This window comes from Esox lucius, chromosome 16, assembly GCF_011004845.1.
Source record: "Esox lucius isolate fEsoLuc1 chromosome 16, fEsoLuc1.pri, whole genome shotgun sequence".
NCBI classification, from domain to species: Eukaryota; Metazoa; Chordata; class Actinopteri; order Esociformes; family Esocidae; genus Esox; species Esox lucius.
The window spans coordinates 104,219-109,590 of NC_047584.1; the positions used below are offsets into that span (position 1 = coordinate 104,219).

The 5,372-nt window shown below is 40.9% G+C and overlaps 1 long non-coding RNA gene across 1 annotated transcript; it reads left to right on the forward strand.

Moving 5' to 3' along the window:
* Positions 1–264: 264 nt before the first annotated feature.
* LOC109616733 lies at positions 265–3,267 on the forward strand. Its single transcript, XR_004574608.1, has 4 exons — positions 265–706; positions 1,014–1,156; positions 1,997–2,091; positions 2,695–3,267. It is a non-coding gene; the product is annotated as an uncharacterized LOC109616733 (long non-coding RNA).
* The last annotated feature ends 2,105 nt before the right edge of the window (positions 3,268–5,372 follow it).

The window sequence follows — 5,372 nt, forward strand, 5'->3', positions numbered from 1 at the left end:
AACAGATACCACCCCTTTTCGTTCGCGCCCTATCAGTTTTTAATGTACAACAAGATGCAGATTTGTGCACATTCTAAATACAACTCATCCCATCTGTGTTCTCTGTGATTTGGAGGAGTCGTGATATTTTGAGAAAAATAAAGTTATAATAGGCTATTACAAGAATAATTACGTGATTGCTTTGCTGATACGGTAGATGTCAGACCTCCTGATAGGCTCAGAGCCCCATTTGGGTTTAGGGAAGTGGCTGCACGCTGCTGTACATCGGAGGTGGAAAACCGAAACTACGGCAGAAATACACAGAGCTCAAAAGCGTCACATCGTCACAAATGAAATTAATTAATATTAAGAACTTAAAACATCATATTGCCACGGACGGTCTTACCGCAGCTGCCACATAAGGTGGAGACTCACCTGGTCTTTGAGTTGAAAACCTTGATTATGTCATCATAATCTGAACTATCAATAAGAATTTTAATATCTAAGTGGGAGTCTAAATGGCCAAATGACCAGTTAAATAACAGCAGTAAGTGGCACTTTCCTCCCGTTGTCCCGGTTGTCTGCTTGGAAGCCTGTGGCGGACCGTGAAGTGCAGCCTGCATTCTTAAGTTACGCAGATGTGCCCGCTTTTCCAACATTCCCAGAGCCACTGAACGTCTCACGACCGTCTTTCTGCTACAGATTGAGTCTCCTCAGGCATGGCCTGGTAAGTAATTACTTTTCTTCATGTTCAACCACAGCGACAGTTATTTTCCGAGTATATGTTCAATTTGACCTTCTTTAACAGAAATGTACGGTTTGCTACACTGTTGTAGCTGCAGTTACACAGTGTTAGCATCGATCAATTGGCCCAATAAGCTAACGTTAATGACATGCTTTGGAGAGAACATGAGTAACGTTAAGCTAATGTTACATTATTTCTATAGGCAGAGTAATTCCATGTATACATCCTATTTTATTCAAGTATTGGTCTTTTTTGGTACTAGTCCTGCTGACTTTTTGTCTCTATGTAGATTTTGCTAACTGAGGAGCACATGGCCGAAGAACATGTCAAAAAGGAGAACCAGACTTAGTCCTGAGGCTGAGGCTATTCAGTTTATTTCATCTGGAGGTGACAAACCTTGTTTTAAGGTCAAGTGGATCAGTGACTTTAAAGGTATTTCATATGTAGTCGAAATTTAAATATGACATAATTATGTGACAGTTACTAGTTCAAGTAAAAAACACAAAACCCATTGTCAAAGCTTTCTCTGTGCATGTTTGTTCAGTTTATTACATTTGGCCTTGTTAAGTTATCCAGTGCTTAGAAAATATGTTTTGCTGTTGCCAGCTCTTTGCAAAAATAACTACTCTACTTTATCTCATGTTCCTATTGAAGGCAAGCCTCAGCAAAGTCATTTGATAGAGAAATTACCACTGAGCTGCATTGTGCTTCCCACTTACTGTAGTTTAATGGTGTTTTTAAATGCTTTCTTAGCTGAACTGTTTGATGTCTCCTTGGTTATATAGTTCCCTCACTATCAGATGCACACTATGCTCAAGATTTCACCTATAGACTGAAGCTTTTTCTGTTGCGCTTATTTCTGCTGAAGCTGTTTGTTACCCACAGCATTGGCCGACTTAACCTGCCACTGGGCAACATTATCACTCATATATTATTTATTTTGTTAAAAGTCTGATGTTTGTTTATTTTGTAGTTTGTCATTATCTCGTCAATAGTGATTCTTAACTGTAATTTTGGTTGCATAACTTGAACTCAGGACATGGTGTATTTACCTGCACACCAATTGAAAAGGGATAGTTTGTTGTCGAGTACCGTGGGGAGTTAATATCACAATATGAACAGAACAACAGAAAAACAAAATGCTTTCTTGTTTGATTTTAAATGGAACAATGACACATGGTGGTAAGTCATGTCCTATACCAGATCAGTTATTCTCTATAGCGTTGTTTTTTTTTTAGTGGAAAAACCTTTTGTTTCCTCCTTCTACTTTAGCATAGATGCGTCCCGCGAAGATGGCTCCCTGGGAAGGCTGGTGAATGATGGCCACAAGTCACCAAACTGTAAAATGCGAAAGTTGACAGTCCAGGGTAAATCTTTGCTTTATTCGTAATTGAAAACATTCAAGCAGAGACTGAAATAACATATGATCATGGAGATTCTCAATGGCCATGGCGTAATCTGGTAAGACCTCTTGATTGAAATCAATGTATATATATATATATATATATATATATATATATATATATATATATATATATATATATATATATATATATATATATATATATATATATATATATATATATATATATATATATATATATATATATATATAATATAAAATAATCTCATATATAATTTGATATATACATTTCCCTTCAGGAGTGTATGCTGCCACTCAATATCTTCCTGTGGAATTACTTTACTGATGAAATTGTATACACTATGTTTATACTTGGTGTTATAATTGTGCACCATGAGGTGTGCTTGCATGCAACAAAGGAAATAATCTTTAAAAAATAAAATTAAAAAAAATAAATACTAATTGTTTCACTAAAAGAAGTGAAGGTAGAAAAGGGTCTCTTTCTGGCTCTGTCTATTATACATTGATACTTTTTTAATTAAGGCTTATTGATGTATTATAGTACAATACATTTCTGACAGATTATTGTTGTTATACTTCGTTGCAGACACTAAGTGGCATGATCCAGACTGAATCTTCATGAGACCCAGAAGTGAGCGAGAGATCCAGTTCATCCTTCAACAGGGTACTACACATTTACTCTGGATTTCTTCTATTTTAATACATGTCTCACTTAAGTCCTGTGCATAAATAAAATGCATTTTTACCTTCTTGAAACAGATTCACGTGAAATGTTCAGCAATCAATATTGCCATTACTAGTTTCTGCATACCATCGTGTAAGGAAATTATCCCTAGCATTTGATAGAACTAACTACCCCTCAAAACATAAATTGTATCTTAATTTTCACTAAATTCTATGTTTTTATCTACTTTAAACACATGTATTGCCCATGTAAGCTTCTGCTTATGAGTTTACATGGTTTAACTTATAGGGAAGTAGATCCCTGTCCATTACTGTGGAGGTTTTAGCTTTCTTTTACTACAACGGTATAACTTAAAAGACAGGAACACTTACTTTTTGTGTGTTCAGTCGTCATGTCCTCATTTTGTTTTAGGTGTGAAAGGTTGAACTGTGTTTCAGATTAAGTCCTGATATTATGTTTCAACTGAAATGGGTAGGATCATTAGTTTGTTCACTAGATAAGATGTATAATATAATTCTGAATATATCTGACAGATTATTATTGTTATAATTCGTTATAGAGATTTTCTTCTTTAAATTACCAATTTTTTTTGGTTCTCACATAAATTACACCCCTTTTTACCTTGCTACCACAAGCATTTATTGTAAAATAATGTATTTTTGTTTAAAACTGTATGTTTACAATGTTTGTAACATGTAAGTAAATTGTCCTCAGTGTTAGGTTGAGTATAAAAATGTTCACATATAAACCAAAATGATTTTCAAAATTACGATTATGTATAGTGTGGTTTTCGTTTGGGCCGTGGAACACTGAACCAGCTCTATACCCTCTACAGGGTGTTGGAGGGTTCATGGGAGTTTGCCCAACCAATCCACATGTGTTATATGGATTTGGAGAAGGCATTCGACTGTGTCCCTCGCGGCATCCTGTTGAGAGTGCTTCGGGAATATGGGGTCCTGGGTCCTTTGCTAAGGGCTGTCAGGTCCCTGTACGACCGAAGCAGGAGCTTGGTCCGCATTGCCGGCAGTAAGTCAGACTTGTTCCCAGTGCATGTTGGACTCCGGCAGGTCACCGGTTTTGTTCGTAGTTTTTATGGACAGAATTTCTAGGCGCAGCAAGGGGCTGGAGGGTGTCAGGTTTGGGGACCACACAATTTCGTCTCTGCTCTTTGCGGATGATGTTGTCGTGTTGGCCCCTTCAAACCAGGACCTTCAGCATGCACAGGGACGGTTTGCAGCCGAGTGTGAAGCGGTGGGGATGAAAATCAGTACCTCCAAATCCGAGGCCATGGTCCTCAGTCGGAAAAGGGTGGCTTGCCCACTTCAGGTTGGTGGAGAGTGCCTGCCTCAAGTGGAGGAGTTTAAGTATCTAGGGGTCTTGTTCACAAGTGAGGGAAGGATGGAACAGGAGATTGACAGACGGATCGGTGCAGCTTCTGCAGTAATGCGGTCGATGTATCGGTCCGTCGTGGTGAAGAAAGAGCTGAGCCACAAGGCGAAGCTCTCGATTTACCGGTCAATCTACGTTCCTACTCTCACCTATGGTCATGAGCTTTGGGTCATGACCGAAAGGACAAGATCCCGGATACAGGCGGCCGAAATGAGCTTTCTCCACAGGGTGGCTGGGCGATCCCTTAGAGATAGGGTGTGAAGCTCGGTCACCCAGGAGGAGCTCAGAGTAGAGCCGCTGCTCCTCCACATCGAGAGGGGTCAGCTGAGGTGGCTTGGGCATCTGTTTCGGATGCCTCCGGAACGCCTTCCTGGGAAGGTGTTCCGGTCCCGTCCCACCGGGAGGAGACCCCGGGGAAGATCTAGGACACGCTGGAGGGACTATGTCTCCCGGCTGGCCTGGGAACGCCTCGGTGTCCCCCCGGAAGAGCTGGAGGAAGTGTCTGGGGAGAGGGAAGTCTGGGCAACCCTGCTTAGACTGCTGCCCCTGCGACCCGGCCCCGGATAAGCGGAAGATGATGGATTGGGGCAAGGGCGGGTTTAGAGTTGGTCCTCCCTTTTCTCCTATGGACCACCCGGTCCCTACAGATGGTGGACCATCGCACCTGGATACCTCGACCAATGAGAGCAACCTGTTCTTTATTAGTTACTTTCCTGAGGTAGTAATAATGAAGATGCATACCGCGTAAAACCTATGAGGGAGTTCTAACCTTTCGCCGAGTTGTAATGTGCAGGAGCGAGAGCTTCCACTTTCACTAATGATTGGACTGGAAAATATATGAGTTTAAGTTGTATTGACAAAGACCTAGTTTAGAGGAAAACCCTTGTGGGAGCCATTCCTTGTTAGTAGCTAACTTCAGTCCTCCTGCTATAAAGTTTGCCCAAGTTGGAACCCCCTGGATACCCAGGGTCAGATACTCTGCCTTCATGCCTGGGATGTTATTGCAATTCAGGCATACTTCTGTCCCTGCACATTGTCGTATCCTCCGGCTATGTCCCTGTTAGATCTATCCTTCCCCCTTTGGGTGAGTATTGGTTTCTTTTATTGTTCAGTTTGGCTGTCAGAGTCAATTCTCCAGGCCCACTTGGCCTTCTCTTGTGTTGATTTGTCAGCTTTGTCCTTCTTTGAGG